Here is a 24,220-nt window from a genome sequence, read left to right as displayed (position 1 = left end):
TAAAGTTAAATTCAGAAAAAAAGAGCCAAATGACCATTTCCCCCTCTACAAACTAGTTCTTGGTTAGACATTGCATATTTAGTGTTTTTGAACAAAAGTGAAGAAATCAAACATAGATAATTGTAAAAACTGCAAATATACATACATATGCATCAATACATCATTTTATCCCATATGTATGAGCATACAAATGTGTATATATACACTTCTGTAACGTTTTCTCACACACATATTGACTCAGAATTTTCATTGTTTTGATCAGGGGGTATAGAGAGAAGTGAAACAGGAAAGAAAGAGAATTGAAACATATTGTAAATAAATGGAGTCTTGTTTATAGCAAGTCCTTAACACTTGTTTTACAACAGCTATTTTCATATTCAGCCCACACCAGCTGTTCCCCAAACAAAGAGTTCTTAAGACTAATATGCTTTGCACCCACAAGATCCTCTGTAAACGGTGTGGTGCCCTATGATTTTTGTCTTAGTGCCACATGAGTTCTAACTACATGCACCCCATACCAAAGCACAGAAGAATTTTTGGGAAGGTGGGCATGGGCAGAAGACAAAACACGATTTCCAAATTTCAAACAAAAAGTATCAGGTGTCTGAAGAACATGATTCCCTCAGAAAAATGTTTCCCGGACCAGGGTTGTATTTGGCCTTTAAATTCAATTGTGAATGTGGAACCAGATGCATTATTAATAAATGTCATCATTTCGAGTGAGTTCAGTATTAATATTGACACAAACTTTCTTCCTGCTCTTAATTTGGCATCTCAAAAAAAGATATGAATGTTGGCAAGCGCTACTATTGACAATTGATAAAATAATGCAAACACAATGTTTTGCAGCTTTTGAGTAAATACTGCATGCTAATGAATTCGAGTGTTTGCTGTGTTCCTGCAGGAGCCGAGTTTGTGTAGGTGGACCACACCACTAATGTGCCTCTCTAAGCCTGCCACACTTATCTCAGCAGAGCTCTTGCTTGCCTCCTAATAAGCAATTTGGTTGTTTTATCATGAGCTCTGAGGCCCTCCAAAGATCATTTATATAATAGCATCTTGTAGAAGCAATGTTTTCCAAATAACATTTTCAAGATAATAACTATTTTATACTTCCGTGCAAAAGCAATGGGGGTCTTCGAAAAAGCCCCCTGATAATTTTCATTCTAAATTTGATGGTACAAGTTTGTTCTTCAATTGTAATAAAAATACCTATGGCCACGTAGGGACAAATGTTTTGAATCAAATTTTTAAGATATGTAATTTAGAAAGGAAAACATTCAGCTAGCTAATGATTCCTTTATATATTCCTTGTGCTATTAGATAAAATTCAAAGAATTAATATATCGATAAACTGAAGGAGATTCAAATACAGGGGAAGTCAAAGTAATTAAGAACGGTTTGTAAATACCCAAATGTAGGCCTTTCTACATCTTTTGGTTCCTTGTTTTCTAAGAAAGCATCGATTTGCAAAGCAATGTTCATAAATTTGTGATAATTCTGACCTATTAAGGGGCACTCTGGGATAAGAAAAAATAAAGAAACACTGGATGGATTTAGTGGATGTATTAATTAGTATAGGTCTTAAAAACACTATATTCACACTCTAATAACTTTACCTCAATATAATAAATAATTTGCTACATATAAAGAGTCTTTCTGAAAAGAGCCAGTTAAATTTATATTTTAAAATAAAACTATAACATTCTCAGTGGTTTTCCAATGTTTATGGTGGAAAAACAAAGTTTGATACCTGCAGGATACATATGTGTGTGATATTTATAAAATACCTGTATAAATTCCACATTCACAAGCATTGTATGCATCAGAAGACATTAAGCAGGGGCTGGGGACATAACTGGTACTAAAGTGTTTGTCTTACAAGCATGCAGACCAGAATTAAATCTTCAAAATCTATGTAATTTAAACAAGACAAACATTGTGTTGCATTTGTTAAAGTATGATGCTCCAAAAGCCGACCAAGTGTCATGTCATCTAGGAATAACAGAAAGGGCTAGAGTCCAGCCATCTACATAAGTATGAGGACCTGTGAGCACACACACATACACATGTGCACACACACACACATACAGAGAGAGAGAGAGAGAGAGAGAGAGAGAGAGAGAGAGAGAGACTACATAATATCAGAAGCTAAAGAGTTATAATAAAAAATTTTACATGTTGGACATCCTAGTGTCTGAAGAGTGCTCTCATAACAGTGAACACCTATTGGGTCAATTCTCGTGCTACGAGTTCTAGACATGCCAACCTGCTAATGCTCACTGCAGCCTACAGTAAGTGATAGATGCTAGTATCTTCTACACTAGGGATCAGAAACTTAGAGGTCTTAGATGATGCTGAAAGTTTTTAGCTCACTGGAAAGTTTGGCCTACCATTACCTGCTTACTTAGAATTAACCACACTATTTGAAACATCAGTGAAGTGTCACTTTAAATAAAAAATTTCCAAAGAAAAAAGTTAAAAATACTTTCTGTAAGAAATATATATATATGTATATATATATGTATATATATATATATACAATAGGGTACATTAACTAGTACAAAGTACTTAAAATACTGGGCTTTATTGCAAAAGAAACCCTTATTTACTCTTCGTAAGAATGTAAACTAATACAGTCATTATGGAAGTTTCTCAAAACAGTAAAAATGTAACTACTACACAACTCACCTGGATTTGTCCTAGTTACACATAATCTGAATCAGCATACCCAAAATAAACATTAATGCATATTTGAGATACACAATAACCAGGTTAGGGAGCCCCTGTAGATGTATACCCATGGACAAATGAAGGAAATATATTTACACAAAGATTATTCAGCCATATAAAGCAAGAGCTTTTGGCTCTGTTTATCTCCCATAATGTTTCCCAAATTCCTCCCTTATAATTTCTTTGGAGTAGGCATCCACAATGCCACAAATGACCCCCTAATGAAAAGGAAAGAACATATGACCAACGAATGTTTTTATATTCTTTAATTATGGCATCTCATTGATTTAATCTCTATTGTCAAAATGGCAGAGACAGCAGTGTAATTATTTTCCTTGAACTGTGGTTCATGACCTAGTTTCAATCTTTAGTTCTACTTAAAGAATAAAGAGGTCCTTTGATTGTTTATAGTTAACATTATAAAACACAAGGAAAATGCCTCTGTTAAATATGTGATCTCCTGCAAAGCAACATGAGTCTAAATATTTGGGTTTTTTTATTGGTGACTATTGCTTTACGAGCATATATGTCAAATTGGTCCCATTCATTCCTGATGCATGTACAAAATCTGTATAAGGGAACCTAGAATCCCAAATGCAGGTTACAGCGAAATGGACCAATCACAGGTCATGTTCACACAAAGACTTGCAGTCTTGTTTTATTTCTCTTCAGATTTATTTTGCTCTCTGGGTAAACCCCACATATTTAATTAGTTCTGCAGGATCAATCTCTTCTTTTCTATTGCATTCTCTCTATGTTTCCTTTTCCCTCATATTTGGTCACCAAATGTTTCCTTTATTGAATGATTACAGGCGCCATCGGTTAGCGCACGGTACTTATATGAATGATTACATTTCTGAGGCTCTTCCAGGGTTTATTCACACATGAAAATCTACCTGTGTCTCCTACTTCTGGTATTGTCATTTACAAAAACATGACAATATATCCTATTCCTTGACTCCTTCTCTAACTTCAAGACAGAAAACAAATACCTGCCAGTTTCTCCCAACAAAAATGAGTCCTCCCTGAAAAGAATATAGGGCACACACACACACACATATTCCTGCTGTGAAGGATTTCCTCTTCTTTGTAGCCCTCAGCTTTGCGTGTTCATGTTGCTTCCTCACTATACCTAATGTCATGTCATTTGATCATTTCCTTCAAAATGCAAACTACAGAAGTGGAATAATCAGAATATTTCTGTTTGCTTTGATCTATATGACATCCAAAAGTGTATCACGTATAGATAGATAGGCATCTAATGAATACTGCCCAAAGCTTTGAAGAGTTATCCAAGTAAGCTAAAATTTCAGTCTTTCTGTAAAAGTCAAGGATGTAGTGACTTAAGGAGAAGGATTTTTTTTTTTTTTGCACGCTGAAATAAAGGGTGCTGGAACTTTAAATGCCATGGAATGGCTGCGATTAGACAACGCCTGTAAAAGCAGAGCACTGTTACAGTTCTGAACGCAGTCCCTGGTGACATGTTACTTGACTCATCCAAAATCATGCCCTTCCCACTCCAGTTAAAATGTTATCTCCCATCAAAATATGACATCCAGAAAAACAACATGCCAGTAACTGTAGGCCTTAGGGAACTGCAGTGAATATCATTCAAATTAATTCTGACTGACATTTTGGTAAATCACCTCTGGAAGTCAGAATGGGAACAGTTCTAAAGCATTCACGCAGTGCCAAAATAGTAAAGAAAAAGCCACGTTCAGCACTCGGGAGGTGAAGTGCCAGGTGAGTCAGAAGCCAAAAAACATCAGCCATACCAGCTAAGCAGGAACATGAGTGATGGGTCCTCATCACCAGCTATGTGTTCATTTGTCAACTCCGGCGGTACAGCAAGTGAGACATAGCGGGAAAATAGAAATTCTTGCTGGTACGCACATCTTAGCAAAGCAGCTCAATAGTTAAAAACGAAGCCTTGAAATCAGCAAGGACCAGTTCACACACGATCTCTGCAGATTACCAGTTGTTGGACTTTAAGAAAGTTAAATTTTTAAAGCTTTTGTCTTCTTGTCTTGCGACAAGATGCGGATGAGGGCCTCACATATTTTACATGGTTGTCAGGACTCCGTGAGAGGATGCGAGTGACAGGGCGGGCACTGCCAAAGCATAAATTAACCAATGAATGAACGCTGGCTCTTGTTCTATACCATGTGCACAGATTCTCCTCAGTGTACGATGGGATGGCAACCTGATGAACATATGCTGAGCATATGCTAAACACAAATGCAGTTAACACACCTAAACTACCAGACGCCACAGCATAGCAGCGTGGACTTTTAAAGTTCTCATTGTCTACCCTGTGATCATGGCAGATGAGAGCTCCTACTCGCTACCAGTTCCTAGCACCATGGGAAAGGGTGGTGCTTGAATATCATTGGTCAGGGAAAAGGTAAAAATGAAAAACTTCTACGTATTTATCACTTCTACATACCTTTAATAAGTTGAAAAATCACTACAGTGGACACGGTAGATCACAAATGATATGCATATGTTTTTAGGTTAAGTTCACCAGAAACTGAACTAATTACCTAAAATTCCCGTGATGATTCAGTTTATAGAAAACAGTCCTTTCCCAGTGAGAAACTAGTACATATTGGGTTGACCTTGGGCTCTGCTCATTACTGGGATGGTCTTCACATAGCTCTCATGTTAGTTCCTTTAATTCTATTGCTATGAGGAGACTAAAGGTTTAATATTTATAACAGTTTGCCAATGATAACTGATAGTTTTTAGACCCAGGATTTGTCCCTATATCTATCCTTGAAGCCAGTAAGCTTAAATGAAACTATAATTGGGGGATCAAAACTGTTAGGTGATATGGCATCACGCAGATTGACGACATTCCTTACTGTCTTGCACACACTGCTCTACTTCAGACGGGCCTTCCCACAGCATCACCTTAACTGGTAGAACACCGACCTAACCAGGCTCTCCCACAGGATTCCCTGGCCGCAATCCATCCCCATTTCCAGTGACCACAATAGTCCTCCTGAAGTTCAGTTTCTACTCTCCAGCGATCATCACCACTGAGCAAATCCAGTTCATACACCTATACTGTCCTTAAATCTCCTCAATGACAGGTGCCCATCTTCCTTTCATTCATACTTCCCAGTTAAGCGCTATTCTTTGGATACTTCTCTTTGCCTGGGTTGCTCAGGGTTTCCTGGCTGACAATCTACACATGTTCTGTGTTGTGACCTTCAACAACAATCTAAACCATACTCGTGTTCTGGGTTGCTAGCTCACAAGTCACCTCACTGCTCAAGCCTTTTCTGATATTTATCACACGTTGTCTCCCCTGCGCATCCATAGCTCTTTGTTCTCCTTCATCTCAGTACTTCCAATTGTGGATGCATACTGTCTTGGGCTTCCATTTTCAAGGAGGTAAAAATTGAATCTGTTCATTAAGCACCCCAATAAGCTGAAACTGTAGGAATAGTTACAGCTAACAGTTATGTATAATTTCCCCACATGTTGTTCTAAGAGAGTTTGTATATTCTAACTGAGCCCAAAGGATGAACTTAGGAGGCATGTGTGGTAAACAACCTCCAAGGTAGTCTGCAGCTGTCCCCAATTCTGAGTGTTCACATCTATCTGTTAGCACTGACTCTTGAATGTGTAGTAAACAGACTGACTTGCTGCTAATAAACATAATAGGACACAACCAGCGGGATGTTACTCCTGAAGCTTGGCTACAGAGGCTATGGCCTCCGCCATGCTCTCCCTGCTTCTGTGTTTGATTGAGAGAAGACAGCTAGCATGTGATAAATTATGTTATTGAGGAGTCCACATGGCTATAGGCTGGGAGATACATCTGTCTAACATCTAAGAAGGCCCTGAAGGGGGTGGTCTGATAGTTTATCAAGAATTTAATGTGTAACATGATGAGAGAAAAAATAAACTGGGTCTTCTAGATATGCTGTATCCCTCCACAAAGAATTGAATTTGCTAAACAAACAACTGGCCTGTGAAGTAGATCCTTATGCAGGCAAGATGTGAGATGACAGTGTGACCTTACTGAAGCCCTCCATGCAGTTCTGTGATAGACTTGGGTGCCGGGCGACTTGTGACTGTGACTTACAGGAGCTTGCTAACTTATCATGTGGCAACATATAATAAGTTACTGTTTCTTTCCTTTTGTTCACACGACAACATTGAGGCTCATTTACTTAGTAAATAGCAGAGACACGGTTTAAAACAGCACAGTAGAAGTCCAAGCTATACTCTTAACCCCAAAGCTACATTGATTCATAAATTCATAAGGCACCTTCCTTAAATTAGATTATGAACTCCAATAAAGGCAAGCGATTAGGAGATGACTGCAAAAGGTTCTGTAGTATCTTAATTTACATTACTACTAATGGGTCTCTGTTGACTTTTCCACACTTACGTTAACTCTTCTTGTTCAATATCTGCTCATCTCTTGCTTTCTGTAAAATAATAGTCTATCTGTGTATCTTTTAGAGACATATGTTCTTGGGGTTACCATTACTTCATTGTATATTTTGAGTTTAAAACATAGTTGGTAATAAGTATGGTGAGGCTAGAAATGGCTTTGGAATTTCATTAGTCTGGACTGGAAACCTACTTTTGACGAGCTCTGCCTGTGTGGTATAGATTAGATGCATGAGAAAAATCCCTGTAAGTCAAGCTTAACCAATGTGCCAGAACAGGTACTATATAGAGTACTGTCCTCACATAAGTCTATGGCTCATTTCTAATGTATAGCACATTGCTTGGGCCTTTAACTGACCATCTTCTCTCTGAGGTCTTGCTCAAATTTCATGGCTTTAGCATACCCTTCCTTGGCCACAACAAATTTCTGATCCCTTCTCCAACTACACCCCCATCATTTATCTACCCTACTCATATGAACACACAATGATTACAATGTCTGCTATAAGTCAGTAAGATATCTTAGTATCTTTGTGATATTTGATTAATCTGTTTAGTCAAAAAAAACTTAATTGAACACTGTGAACAAAACTTGTGGAAGAAAGCCCCATTAATGAGGAAATCCTTAATACAGTAATCTGAAGAAAGACAGTAGCCAGGAAATACACTAGAATAACAAACATTTTATATTTTACCATTTCACCATAAAGAGTTTTAAAAAGGAAAACAGACTCATGTGATGCATTTGAAAACAACTGACCTGAGACGATAGATAAAAACCAAGTCAGAACATAGAAGGTTGACTCCTTGAATGTGGTACAAGTTCCCAACTGAGTAGCCCTGGCATTACTCTGTCTACACCCATTTCTGCATTGTGGGAAGGAGGGCTGCAACCGCATTTCCGTAACTCTTTGGCTGTTGAAAGGCACTCCAACACACAAGCTCACTTCTCTATGCCGGCTTCAGGCCAGAAGGGCATGGTCTAAGCTGTTGCCTGCCTCTGACCTTTGAGTATTTCCACCAAAAACTGACCACTTGGTGCTATAGACAGTTGCAATCATTGACCGCAGCTACCCTTCAAATCCTGTTCACTGCAGGATTTCCCTGTGCTTCCTATAAGGTTCCACTCTCATCCTTCTCAAGATGGACAAAAAGTTAAAAGTAGAACCCCATAATTCTGCAAAGATAGATGCATACCTTCTAACCAAACACGACTTGACTGAACTCAGACTGACATTCCAGGTGATTTCATGACCTGTCAGTAATGATGGTATCATTCCCTAACAGGGGATGGTTCTTCTTTTTCTCTAGGAGAAGAAATTGGTTTCCATTATGAAAGTTGTAGGTACCCTTCCAGCAGGTGTGAGTTACATTACCCTTCCTATTGCTGTCAAATTTGTCACTTGTAATTTCAAAGATTCTCAAAATCTTTAAAGAATTTAAATTCATGAAATATTGATATGGATAGGAATAATTGTAAAGAACAATTTAAATTCATGTAGTATGTGCTATTAATTACAATGAAAATCTAATATACCTCTAATAACAATAGCCTATGTTGCAGACACAGAACTAGGCTGTTTGACTTCTAATTCTATTTCTTCCATATACTCAACCACTTTTTTACTCTCATTAAATGGAAATAAGATCAGGTAGTGTAGTTGAACAGAATAAATGAGTTTATATATGAAAAGTATTTAAAGTAATGTCGAGTACTACAGTGAAAACCCTATACAAGATTCCTATGCTTATATCAGTTTATACTACATTCTTGCTGTCAGTTACAACCAATGGCAAGAAATCTGAATCCTGTACCCCCAGATCCTCAACTGTCATCCGCTGCCACCAATTCCTGGTAGCAGGATTGATAAAGCAGAGTCCCAAACCAGTGCTAAATTTTGTTTTTTGGGTTTTTGTTTGTTTGTTTGTTTTGTTTTGTCTTTTTGAGATAGGGTTTCTCTATAGTTTTGAAGCCTGTCCTGGAACTAGCTTTTGTAGACCAGGCTGGCCTCGAACTCACAGCCGTCCACCTGCCTCTGCCTCCTGAGTGCTAGGATTAAAGGCATGCACCACCACTGCCCGGCTAAATACAGTGCTATATTTATATTCACAAATATCAGGGAATTGTAACTAGGCTCTAAAACAAATGGATTCAGGAATTTATGGCAAATTGGATGAGACTGGAAGACATTATGCTATGTGAAATAAATCAGGAACACAAAAACAAATACCGAACGTTCTCACTGAGGAGACTGAACTGTTGATCTCATTTAAGTGGATCAGAATAGTGAAATAGTGACTACCTTAACTGCGGGAGTGGTGTATGGGCAGGGATAGAAACAGTGGTTAACCCCTGCAGGGGTGCAGTGAAATAAAGGGTGGATAACCCATGCAGGGGTGCAGGGAAATAAAGGGTGGTTAACCCATGCAGGGCTACAGGGAAATAAAGGGTGGATAACCCCTGCAGGGGTGCAGGGAAATAAAGGGTGGATAACCCACGCAGGGGTTCAGGGAAATAAAGAGTGGATAACTCATGCAGGGGTGCAGGGAAATAAAGAGTGGATAACTTATGCAGGGGTGCAGTGAAATAAAGGGTGGATAACCCATGCAGGGCTGCAGGGAAATAAAGGGTGGATAACCCATGCAGGGGTGCAGGGAAATAAAGGGTGGATAACCCATGCAGGCGTGCAGGGAAATAAAGGGTGGATAACCCACGCAGGGGTTCAGGGAAATAAAGAGTGGATAACTCATGCAGGGGTGCAGGGAAATAAAGAGTGGATAACCCATGCAGGGGTGCAGTGAAATAAAGGGTGGATAACCCATGCAGGGCTGCAGGGAAATAAAGGGTAGATAACCCATGCAGGGGTGCAGTGAAATAAAGGGTGGATAACCCATGCAGGGGTGCAGAGAAATAAAGGGTGGATAACCCATGCAGGGGTGCAGGGAAGTAAAAAGGTGTTAACCCACACAGAGGTGCAGAACAGGAGGAGTGATTTATAATATTGTAGAACAGAGAAAAGATATTTATTGTTCATATTTATTAAATGTCTATTTTATAACAGTTAATGGAGAAGATTTTAACTTTGATGCACACATTGATATGTGACTATTCCTTTACATATGTACAACTGTTCTGTGCCAATTTGAGAAACATTTAGAATTAAAATTGAGCATTTCAATTATGTTGTGCTATGAGACACATAATTTTCTTTTTGCTTTAAGGAACACAAGTAGTTTAGATTGACCTTGAGGCCCCCATGTAAGATACACTGACCTTGATTTTATGGCAATCCTCCCATCTTGTTCTTGTAAACCCTGAATGCTGGGATCACAAATATGAGCTCAAGACATTTGGTATTTTGAAAGCATAGTATATAAATAGAATAAAATAATCTCATTAGCAATTTCTGTATAGATGATTAAACGTTGAAATCATAGCATTTTGGACATACTGGGTTAAATAAAATGTCACTGAAGTTGTAAAAAGAAGAAGTAAAAATACCAAGGAAAGAAAAATGTTGCAGGCATCCAGACAAAGTATGTACAAAGCCAAGCCCAGGAGTAATGAATGTCTTGCTCAAGGGCACATAGCTGATAATAGATAATGGTGGCTCCATCCAGAGTCAGTCTCGAGTGCCCTTGCTTTTGGTCATGACATGGACACCCACGTGGTGATCCTGCTAGGTCTCCTGATTTCCACAGTTGACGGGAGAAGCATTTTCTCAAATTGGTGAAATTATTAAAATCTCTGAGCTCTCCCTTGGTCCACTGAAAGCTGCTTTTCCTTTTTTGTCTATTATGTAGTTTAGTTTCTCTATTATGCATGTTCTTCTTTTTAAGGGGAAGAAAAGGTTATGTATTTAAAAAAAGGTGAGGAAGCCATCGGAAGATGCCATAAATTTATTCTGTCAGCAGGCCGAGTTGTGTGACAGTTAGAGACATGACTTGATGCAGAGATGAGAAGTGTGACTTTTTTTGACTGTCACACTGGATGAGATGGATGGATTTTGGAACACATCCCAGGAAGCTGAGACATTCATGTGGTCAAGTGTTGGTCTCTCTGATCAAATCTGACTTGCCGTCTCTGAGTTGCAGGATTCTGCCAGCCCTGCAGATGCTGCACTGTGTGTCTGCAAATGCAATTGGTGTGATACCATCTGCAAGACCCTGCATACGTCCTCATCCAGCCAGCCATTGTTTCCTGGGGAACTGATGGACAGTCTCACATTCTACCTGTGCTAATTGAGTTATTTTCACACATGCTAATGTGTTGGTGACTTGGGGTCTAGTCCTCGTACACTCTGTACGGGGGATGCATGTAAATGGGAGAAAATCCTAGGCAATCGCTGCCAAAACACAGATAGCCTCCAATCTAGTGAACAGGAATAGCTAGTATTTGAATTATAACTCCAGACATCAGTGTACCAAAGGCATGTTTTGAGGAGTGAACCAGTATGAAGTTACCTAGGTTCCCACTGTCTAATAAACGGATCCTGAATTATAGTCTCTTAGCTTACCCATAATTTACTTTCTTCCTGTGGATCGCATGGGTATGATGATATCTTCCCATGACCTCAACTTATTTCAAACTAACATCACCAGGAAGCCAAATAGAAGAAAATGAGTGTGAGTCTGGCCTCCCATTCAGAGATGTTTAGTTAATGAATTTCCCAAAGTACTTGGGTATGAGGAAAGTCCACGTATCTGCTACAGTAGATGCTGTGTGATCTGAAGCAAAGGGGAGCAATATTGATTCAGTTAATACCCCACAGCTTAACTAAAGGTGAATATGTTTACAAGAATATACATCATACCCAAGCCTTTCACTCTAATGTAAAATATACAATAGTGCATTATTTTACCAAGCTTTTGATGAGACACCAAACTGCTTTGTCTTTGAGCAGGCCTTTTCATTGAATGTGAATTGCTTTGTTGGCCACCATTGCCCTTCACCTTTATTGTTCATCTGCACAACATTCATAATGCATTTTCTATTAATTCTACTTTGAGTTGATCCGACTTACAGAGACCTACGGAGAAATCTATCTATGTTTTTGGAAGCCATGTTTCTCCAAAGCATTCAATTTAGTTGTCACAGAAACATAACCTTCTTTTCTGCATTCATAGTTCATAAATACAAATATAATTACAATTGTAAGTTAATTAAGTTGTTACAATAACAAATAAAAATGACACATACATGGATTTGGGGCAAACCCAATATAACCGTGATACACATGCAGCTCATATTTGGTTAGAAGCACATGGTGTCCCAGGCAAGGATCCCATTGGTTACTAAAACTCCATATATGGTGATCAGTCAGTATGTTTTACTAAAGGGAGAGAGGAAGATTAACCCAACAACTTGACTGTGTCTCACACCATACTTACACTGACTGTACATTATCTACGATGAAGTCCCTGTTGTGTAGGTCTGCTTGTCTGGTACTTACACTGACCATAATAGCATAACATGTGCCTGCTTTACTAACTTCAAATGTTCAAACCACATTTGCAAATATATATATATATATGTGCAAATATATATATATACACACACAATTATGGCTCATATGAGTTGTTACTTATAGTACATAGTAGAATAGTGGCTTTTTACATCTGGCTACTAGTTACCCAAATAGAAAGATAAATAGTTACTAGTCACCCAAAATACATGTTAGATAAAATGTACGAGTCTTATTGCATATTCTGGTACTAACACAACTAGTATTTTACATCCATCCTTCCATCAGGCCACAATAAAGAACACTTTTTACCCTGATCAGTTGAAGATGGAAAATTCTTTATAATATGTCTTAATGCTGTAGGGATGTTCCAGAAATCCAAACATCTCACCCATCCAATAACTCCTAGGTAGTTTCAGTGCACATAAAAGCACACCAGAATTTCAGAGCATAATCAATTATATTACTTAAGTCGGAAGTGGGTGGGACCCATGAATAAAAGCAAAGAAATTTAAACAACACCAGATACTTATTGCAGATTTCCAAACACTGATAGACAAGCACAGAGCTGGGGAGGAGAGGAGAAAGAACCAACTGATGCCACACATTGTCTGCAAAGCTCAGAAGCAAACAGTTGAAGCCCTTCATCTACTGAAGAAGTACAATCACTTTTAAAATTCTGTTTGAAAACTATGAAGGCAGGATCATGAAATAATCATTCTGAATACTTTTTCTCCAATTACAAAAGAACAATTCCACAATCTCTGGGGATTGCAGGATTATAAAATTTGCTTGGTTGACAAATTATCAACCAAGTTTTGGAATTTCATTCCCTGTGTTTTTGTGGTAAAGAACTACTTATACCATCTTATAAGGGCCTAATATAGAATGCAAGTGGATGGGAAAATTCAACAACAGATATGAGAAAAAATAATTTAACAAACTTCTTAATATGACATTCTATTTGTCTGTTTAATATTCCTTGCTGTGCACAACATAAAATCAGTTTGTCATAATCTTAAACATTCTTTGCTGGTTCTGAAAGCTCCAGAGCAAACTGCCATTCTTTTACTTTCTCAAGCACAAAATGCAAACAGAATGTTTTCCTTTTCTCTTGGAAAAGATGAATTACCCTAGCTTGACAGAGGGTAATTAGCACACCCAGTGCAAGTTAAGAGAATGGGTTGACAAGCACAAAAAATGCTAAGAAAACATAGGCACATTTTTGCATGTGTTTTAATACATAAATGATTAAAAACATAACTATATATGTTAATTGCCACCAACTGCAACACAACCCTATGGGAAGACAATATTAAGTCATGGAAAACAGTACATCTTTAATTATTTGTCTATTCTACAAACAAGTTTAATTGGAATCTAAAAACAGCAAGGGACAAGAGCTCAGTTCATTAGGGACCAACTAACTGTAAAGGGCAGATGAAAACCTTTTGTCTGATGTAGATGTACCTCCTGAGCACCGTGAGAGAGCACCAGGCAGGGCACTAATCAGTAATAAGAGGTGTTCTCATTATTAAGCTCATAAAGCATAAAGCAGGTCACCACAAGCTTTGAAGGTACTGATCATCAATTATTTCGCTAATTGTTTGTTCTGTTTGCATGTCTCAGGGTAAAAGGAAAAAGCCACCGAAGCGAAAAAGAGACACTGATAATTGCTACCTCAGTGACAGTCGGTCTTTAGTATCTCATTATTTATGATTTGTTTTGTTGTGCATATGTGACTTTAAGTCTTTTGTATTAATGTATACCCAAGAAGCCTATTGTGTAACACTTACAAAAAGAATTACACAAAGTAATTGCCAAACACAGGCATAGAACTTGTCCTCAAAGAGTGTGGGAGTGTGGGAGTGAGAGAGCGTATTTGAGTGAGTGCATGAGCGTATATGTGCATGAGTGAGTGTGTGTGAGTATGTGTGTGAGAGAGTATGTGTGTGTTGTCAGTGTGTGAATGTGTGAGCATATGTGTGTGAGAGAGAGTATGTGTATCGTGTGGGTGTAAAAGAATGTGTGTGAGGAGAGTGTGTGTATCGTGTGGGTGTAAGAGAATGTGTGTGAGGAGAGTGTGTGTATCGTGTGGGTGTAAGAGAATGTGTGTGAGAAGAGTGTGTGTGTGTTGTCAGTGTGTGAATGTGTGAGCATATGTGTGTGAGGAGAGTGTGTGTATCGTGCGGGTGTAAGAGAGTGTGTGTGAGGAGAATGTGTGTATCGTGCGGGTGTAAGAGAATGTATGTGAGGAGAATGTGTGTATCGTGCGGGTGTAAGAGAATGTATGTGAGGAGAATGTGTGTATCGTGCGGGTGTAAGAGACTGTGTGTGAGAATGGTATGTTGGGTGAGTGTGTGTCTGAGAGTATAAGAAGTGTGTGAGTGCATGAGAGCGAGTGTGTGTGAGTGGATTGTGTGAGTGTGTGCATGTGTGTGTGTTGTGAATTCAGGAACCCTCACTTATAATTTCTTGCAGTTGAGAAACTAGTAGATAGCCTTTTGAAGACTAAAATCATCACCTTTCTGTTTAGCAGACTCTAAGTTTACAGATGTCACTAGAAGCTGAGCCAACCCTCTTTAAGGAACACCTGTAACATGGGTAACAATTCTAAATTAAAAGGAGGCAAAAACACAGAATGTACCTGAATTCTGTAATGAGTTTAACTTTTCAAGCCTCCCCATTAAGGTATCCCTTAGGACAAGTATATTGCTTGCCTGGGGAATAGGAGCCACCAATCTCATGGCAGCCATTTCTGGACATTCTTAAGCTATCAGGCAATTTTTATGCTCATCTTTGAATTTTTCTTATTTTAATGTTCAATCAACATATTAAATATTTTTTAAAATAAAAAGTCACAAGAGTTTCTATACTGAAAACAGCACAAATTTATCAGGAATGTTTCAGAATGTGTTGTGGGATATTCATACATTGTGTGAAAGTATATTGCAGTGCTTGGTGTAATAAAAAGCTGAACAGCCAATAGATTGGCAGGGGTATAGGCAGGACTCCCAGGAAGAGGAAGGAAGAGGAGAATCTAGGCACATAAGAAATGCCAGGAAATACAGAGAGAAAATGAGAGAAAGGTGGAAGAGAGGTAATGCCACGTGATAGAATATAGATTAATAGAAATGGGTTAACTTAAGCTATAAGAGCTAGTTAGGAACAAGCATAAACTATAGGCTGAGCTTTTATAATTAATAAGAAGTCTCTGTGTTATTATTTAGGAGCTGGCTGGTGGGACAGAAAAAGACTCATTACAAAAATATATGTAGAATTGAATGCATTCACTTTGCAAAGATTTGGTATGATGACAAGATATGGGTCGTGGTTATGGAAATACTATCTTTTGTACACATTTGACTTTGGAAAAAAAACTAAAAATGATTTTTTTTTTTGTGGAGAAAAACTCCAAGGTCCTCTTCTTCCCACCTTACTCTGACTTAGTTGCACAAAGAATGCAAGAGTGATACACAGTTGCATTCACACAGTTAATTTGTATGATGCTGGAGTGATTAAATCTTTAGTCACAAGCACTCAGGGGCTTGTCCACAAAGCACAAATGTCAAGAATTGTTATGGAATTAGACACCAGTTCTAGGAACTAGACAAAGCTAGTCTATGGTCCTTCTCCATGCAGTCAACTTCTTTGACGGAATTAAGCAGATGAGGAACATTTTTTTTATTCCACAGGAAATAAAGCATAATTATCCCACTAAGTAGGCAAAGGGGAAGATGTTATTAAAAGATATCTAGTTTCCTTGTAAATTAAGGCAAGGAACGAAGTGTTTAAGTACTTTGTGAGAGAATACATTTCAGGTAACTGCACCTGTACTGGAGAAAATTACTCTTCAATCGCGCATAGCAATTAGAGTTGTTGTTTAACTGTTATGAAAAGCCTGCAGTGTGCTAGAAAGTTCAAACAATTCCTACAAAGCTTTCATTGGGGTAGGTAGAGAAGACAACGTGAAGAAACCATCCAGAGAGCAGCACTCACTCAAACTCCCCCAAGCACCCTTAGCCAATGGCACTGTGTATCCAGCAGGATTGTCAGAGTAATTAAATGCATGGCATTAAATTCTTTCATAAGAAGATGCTGTGAGCTGAATGGTTCAACATAATGGTTATCATATGCAGCAGTTGATATGTTATTTTCACTTTTTATGCGACCCAAATAAGGGACTTCAAGGCACTTTGCTGTCACAGAATAGGTATAACAAATATTATCCCAGTAATTATCAGCCATTAACTATGCCAAACTCTTTACTCAAGCAGTTTCAAGCAGTTTAATCGACAATTAGTAATAACAAATCGTACAGAAATACCTCCATTCCGCCAGAGTTGTCTCCCTCCCGCTTCCCTGTCCTGTCAGATGTAGCGCCAGCATTTGGAAATACTGAGTTTTTGAAGGAATAACAACTATCCTTGGCAACATAGATTCTGCTGAAGCTATACTCCTGGCTAAAATGGAACAAAGGGAAAGATAGTAAAACTTGATTTGTCATTGGATTCCAATAGCCAGAGCCTATGAAACCCCAGAGAAGGGACGTGTTCTAAGTCTGCCTCTTGCCTTAATCTCCCTGTATTTCTAGAACTGTGTGTATTTCTGTCATCATTGTCATTGTCCTCCTCAGAAGCAATAAAACTGATAACTGCTGTAGGAAAAATTGAACAACGTACCATTAAAATTTGGCCCAATATTATTAAAGAAAGCGCAATAGCAAAGAGCTACGTGTGCTCCAGCCTCTCTTTTTCATTATGCATTCAATGAATTGTAAATCAGACATTTGTTTCTGAGATCTTTTACTTTCTCTTTCCCTTGTTATCAGTGACTGAGCATCGCAAGCTCCCATTTAAAAGCAGCCGTTTCAGTGTTATTGATACCAGTGTGACATCGACACTGCATGCTTTATCTTATGTGGGGGCTTATAATTGAGTTGTCCATGCTTTATGCTATCATTTAGTAGCTGTTCAGTGCGGTAGGAAGCATGATTTAAAACCATCACCTCCCTCAGGACTGATTGTGCCCGGGTCCCCCTGAAGTCAAAGGGCGCTTTGTGTGGACTCAGACTGGACTCATAATGAGCCGAGTTGATGAGAGTCCAGTTTTCCGAGAATGACTAGTGCTGAGTCTTCAAGGTCATTCATCAATTTCATCTGAGAAGGAGGACCCTTTATTTGCGATCTCTTCCTAAATAGGTACACAATTAAAAGGGGAATTATTCATCCCGGTGGCAATCACTTTATTTACAAAGGGCATGTTGAGCCCCCATCTCCTCTCATTGCCAGATGGTCTGTGTGCCCGAGCAACTAAAGGCAGCCTCAATGAATATTTTACATTTTCCTCTCTGAACCGCTGGCTCTATTATTTCTCTACTGGCCAAAGTGAAAGAAAAATTCTTCTTACAGGTTTGCCCTGTACGGTTTAATCTTTCTTTAAGCTCAGAGTTGACGAAAACAAAAGTGGCGCCCTTTTAAGTTGTCTGCCCAATAATTAAGCTCAATTTTTTTATTTTAAAAACACATTTTTATTTCAAAAAAATTCAGATGATGAACACACATTTAGAATTGTCCGCTATGCCTCAGGCAGAGAAGCATCTCTAACACAACTGGCAGTGCTCTATCCCAGAATGTATACCACTTTCCTGTGCAATAAATGAAAGGCAAGGAGAGGCTGGTTAGCTACATCAGCAGGGACATGATGCCTCTGTGGATACCTGACTTCCTGAGTTCATTCTCTGAATCTTCAGAAGGTGTCAGGGTAGAAACAGATCCTGAGAGTGGGGCTCTAGCTTCCACCTATTCATTGTAACATATGAATGTCTGTGCACACACACACAAACAACTTATAAAGGGTTATTGAAGAATATCAATAAAATATGTGTGTGTGTTGGCAAGGACATAATAGTAATGAACAGATGACCAAGTCTTTGGGACATAACAGAGTGAAAATTCTACTTACATTTTAGAGAAGGGTTTCATTGCCATCCTTTGAAAGCTCTTCTCCAAGCAGTGGCTGAAATGCCTGCACCTTTCATCTCAAAGCCTTGTCATCTCGATGGACTGGCAGTAAAATGGATCTCCCACTCAGCCCCTGCTGGTAGCAACCATTCACATGTTCCCTTTCTTTGAAAAAATGTAGGGGGCACATGACTATTTGGGGATCAAGAATTCACACAACTATATACATCTTAAAAATAACAAAGAAATGAGCAATATTTTGATAAACACATAGTGATAGTTATGCCAATATGCTTCCTAACACACTCTTTTTTATCTGAGGTTTGCACCAAGAAACCTACAAACATGGACCTGACCTTTGGGGTTTCCTAACCAGTTGCCTGAGGAGATGCTCTTAGATTTCCTAGACAAGGCTACCTCTCATAGTATAAAAATAGTAATAGATTTTTCTGGCAAATATCATCAAAGGCACAACGTTAAGTTTGGTAAGAATTAAATGAGAACATATATCAAACATCTGAATACCTCATTTGTTTAACATATGCTATTTTCTGCCCTAATAAAGAGCTATATAAATATTATGTATATCTAATACTACTTTCGCTCGGAGGAATTAGAGAATGACAATTAGGAAAATGGACTCTTGAATCCAAGTCTTGCTTTAGTGTGAGATGAGTTACTTAAGCTGTGGCTTTCTGTTCATCCCTCCAATACAAACTACACAAGAACACCTTGGCTTAGTCCTACCCTGAGTTTTGTTACTGACAAATTTGTTACAAATTCAACACTTAAGTGACAAAGAAGTATAGTTGAGAGAATAAGGATTGTGTCAACCCTGTGAAACATTTTTCTTTTGAGCCCCTAGTACTTTGAATTGTGATGGTTCATGGGCTTATTGCTCTAGTCTTGTCTGGTTCAACTAAGGCGCACCCTTGATTTGAATGATGTATGCTCTTTTTAAACCCAAGGAGCCAAAACACAATGTTGATTTCATTGTGTGTTGGCTCCACAAAGGTGGCCTCTACGAACACCTTACTATATTCTTGAGCATACCTGACCACTCCCAAGAGCTCCAGGAGTAAGTTTCCAGAAATAGAGGAGAAAGTTTTATAGCTAGTACCTATTGGACTTCTATTGGAAGTATATGAAAAATTTGGCAGGATAGTCTGGCCCTGGTTAGATTTAAGATGTCAATTTTATATACACAAAGATAAGATGAAATATAAGATGCAGAGTTAGATAGGATATCCATTGCAAATGATAGAAGGAAATAAAATGTAAGAGCTTCTGAGGGCAAGATCATCAAGGTTTCTTTCTTTTCCTACTACTTTCATTTCTATCGGCATGTGTTTTTCAGAAAAAGAAAAACAGAATTCAATTACATCCATGTAATGTTTCCTTCGGGGAAATAATTAGTGGGCTATCTTGTGACTTCAGCATAATTCTCTTCACCTCTCACTATTATAAATTCTTACATCTGATTTCCCCTTAGAAATGGAAGGTCTCGTTCTCCTCAATACAGCGATTAAGATGATGGATTCTTTGGACAGGAAGGTTTGGGGTTACAGCATCATACACTATGAAAAGTATATCTCATGTTTATTATGAACCTTTGGGCAATACTACATAGTGCACAGGGTGAATGTGTCCCAAAGACCAGCATCCCAACCACCCTCAAAAAACGACCTTATTTGGAAATCAGGTCATTACTAGTTAAGACCAAAATATACAGAGTATGATGAGTCCTTATGAAAATAGAAGACTACATGAAGAAACAAGCAGAAGGAAGGTCACACAACAGCAAAGACAGACGTGGATTGTACAGCTACTGGCCAAAGAAAGGTAAGGATTGTCTGAAGTTCCAAAATTTAGTGGAGAGGCAGGAAAGCACTCCCTTCAGTCCCACAGCAATCAGATGTCAGTACATCCAGATTTGGGCTTCTGTTTAAAACCACGCAAGTACACATTTTATTGTGTTAAACAACTGTGATAATTTATCCCAATAAACTTCCCCATAGGAAGCTCCATGGAATCGCTTCCATTTGAACGCAGGAAGTGTGTGTGGAGTGTCTACTGTGATGAGCAGCACTCAACACTGACCTTCCCTTCTAAGTGTCTACTATGAGAATTAGTCTCCACGGACTCCCAGTACTGTCTGCTTTATCCATCATTTCACAGAATAGTCATCACGGTGATTAGAGTCCTCCTCTCTAAATTTCAAGACTGAACTAAAGCATGTAGTTAGGAAAGAGCATTAAATGTTCTGAGCTACAGTTGGGGCACTCTATCTGAGCCACTGTATAGAACAAAGCCAAAATGATCTCACCAAACCAACAAAGAAAGGTGGATTTGAAGAGTCCCTCAGTCAGAATTACAAAACTAGAAAGCATGAGCCATATAAAGACTTGGGCAGGAGGTATACGGCTATAGATCAACTGCTGACAGAGTGTGAAGAGAAACAAAATATGAGGAGCCGATGAAAGAAGACAATGAAAGTTTCGAGCAAGCAGATGAGAAGTCGGAGGTCAGACCGGCAATGATGTGGGAGGCCCCTCTGTATGCTGTGAATGTATTTTATTACCATTGGTTAATAAAGAAGCTCCTTTGACCTATGGCAAGGATGAATATAACAAGGCAGGAAATCCAAGCAGAGATAAAAGGAAAAAGAAGGTGGAGTCAGGGAGATGCCAGTCAGTTGCCAAGGAAACAAGACATGTAGAAAATGAGGTAATGCCATGGCTATACAGCAATACATAGACTGATAGAAATGGGTTAATTGAAGATATAAGAACTAACTAGGAATATGCCTGATTCATGGGCCAAATAGAGTTGTAATTGACATATTACAACACTAACTAATTAATTAAAACACAAAATTAATATAATATATTATAATTAATAATTCTGCATGATTATTTGGGTCTGGGCAGCTGGGGAACAAATGAGTGGTATCTGTTTACAATGCACCAGAACATTCTAAATAAACTTCCTTCATTCATTCCAGTATCACAGCTTAAAATATAAAGCTAATTTACTTTTGACCCTGAATTCTAATTTTCAGAAGATAGAAGATAGAAGGAAACACGGAAAATAAAGAGCTCTCATAGTGTTCATAGACAGGGCCTGTTTATAGCCCACCAAGTTAAGTTCTTTCAAAAAAGAAGCATATACATCTTTGCTTATTAAAATCCCCTTTTCTCTGTAACCAGGAAGTCTGCAAGCATTACGTTTGCTAAAAATGATAAATGAGATTGTTTAATATATTCTTTCGTGACTTATTTTAAATGTATGTAGCTTTGAATTGGCAACCCCAGCTGTTCCACTGTGAACTCACCATCATGATCCCTACCTTATCTGTTTATGTCTTACACACGCCAGTCAGGCTGATGGCTCCATGCACTGAGAAAGCTGTTACCGTAGCAGTTTGATGTGCACTTGTGGCAATACTAGGTAAAAATTTTAAGGTTTATTTTTATTTCTATTTGTGTTTGCATGTGTGTGTGTTTGTGTTGTGTGTTCATCATACATGTGAGGGTGTCCAGAGAGGAAAGAAGAACTCATTAAAGCCTTTGGACCTGGAGTTACAGGCAGTTGTGAACTAACTGCCTTGTTGGCTTGCTGGAAACCCAACTCAAGTCCTCCGGAAGAGCTCTTAGCTACTGAGTCGTCCTTTCAACCCAGGTACCTAAAGTTTAATTGTCTGTTCTGATGCTTAGACAAATTTCTTTAAATGACAAACAATGGTTTAAGTTTCTATTCGATTTTCTTCCTCTCTTGTTGTTATCTGTGATTTATCCCATGTAACAGTTGCCAGAACTATCTGACAAATCCTAGCATACTACATGTTTATCGTGCCTTAATGTATGCTGAAAATTTAGATTTAAAAATGAGTGACTTCATCCAATGAAATCAGAGGGAAAGTCCTCTTTTCTTGGATCAGCTCAGGTGTTCTGAAAAACATACAAATTCTCTGAAAAAAATACAAATTCATGATTGAAATGCTGGTCACCTTGGAGGACTTATTCTAACTTATATTTAATAAATGCACCAAGAGGCTCAGAGAGCAAGAATCCCTGAGACTGTGTAAGGTCTGTGCTTTTCATGAAAAGCTGCAGGTGATCCTCATAAGACTAAAAACAAGAATGCAAATCACAAAGGAATTTTACCCCGAGAAAGGAGCCATGTGCCCCAAACACCAAGAAAGAAAAGTCGGAAAGTAAATCAAACATCTTTGTTTCCAACATAATTTGACTTATTTTTGTTTTTGAAATTTTCTCTCCTGTTAGCAATGATCCTTTTGTCCGAAGTTCAGAGCGGAGCTGAGAAACTTCTGAAAAAGTTTCTTGGAGATATTGCTAAGATGAACAAAACCCTGAAAATTACACCCTTTCAGGATGAAGCCACGGCAGAAAGCTAGGTAAGGTACTTGAACTAAATGAAAGCAGGGGCTTGGATTCCACCCACTGCTTTACCTAAGAAGAGAATTTCATTTCATGTAACCCAGGCAGGTGGGACTCGACAGAACAATGCTCTGCCACGGGTTCTTGCTTTGTTGCAAGCTTCTTGTCATTTTAAAGTGTTTATAAATTCCATGAAAGGACTAATACCCTAAATAAACATGGGGAAAGATTTAGCCCTTGACATGAAAACATCTTTTGAACACTTTTATGATGAAAGTAGTCAATTATTCTTTTGGAATAACTAAATAATGGGAAAACTAAGCTGAAGAGGGTTACTACTGTTACTGTTAAGTTTTATTTTCAATCAAAACAAATTACAGAATTAATACACAATCATTATATTTTAGAACTTGAAGAAAATGCTAAAGTAAAATAAAATGAATGGAATTCCATCAGCTAAGGAATAGCCCCACGATGCTCTTAATTGCTTCCACTTAATCAACTATACACGTCCATGTGTGTATTACTTTTCAAACAAAAAGTAAATGGACATATCACATACTTTTATGTAAATTAAATATTTTTAGTAAAAGTTTTTAAATGTCTTGTTATTGCCCTTCCATGACAAAATTGAATACCTTCTTTGCCACCATGGTGGGTTCTCTAGTTGGGTGGGCTACACCTTGACTGATAACATGTACAGTGTTAGATATGGACATTACAAACAACACTGTGACAAATGCCATTGTATATAAATCTTTATGCACCTGTATAATTATTTCCCTCTTAGAAGTGTTAACTTGATTATTTCAGAGCTTTCAGATACCACCAACAAGCTGCATTAATAAGGATGTTCCCATTCACACTGCTACAGAAAGTTTATGAGAACATTATTTATCTCACATCCTCATCCATTCAGATTCCTTCATCTAATTATTTTTCAGTCTGATAGCTACAGCACAATATGTCAATTACAGTAGACAACAATATGTATGTTTTAGAAACAAGTTTAAATCAGCCATTTAAAGAAGAAAGCAAATAAACCAATGATGGACATAAAATGCAAAGACAAATATACTAATCAATCTAATAAAGGAGAAGGAAAAAATGAAGTCCATCAAAGAACAGAGCGTAGTAAATCAGTAGCACAATGATAAATTTAAACTTAATAATGGTGATGATTCAAATACTCTGATGAAAACAAAGCAATACTTAGGTTGCATTCATCAGAATGACAATCTCACCACAT

Source organism: Microtus pennsylvanicus, chromosome 14, assembly GCF_037038515.1.
Source record: "Microtus pennsylvanicus isolate mMicPen1 chromosome 14, mMicPen1.hap1, whole genome shotgun sequence".
NCBI classification, from domain to species: Eukaryota; Metazoa; Chordata; class Mammalia; order Rodentia; family Cricetidae; genus Microtus; species Microtus pennsylvanicus.
The sequence above is the reverse complement of the archived record's forward strand: the minus strand, read 5'-3'. Positions refer to the sequence as shown.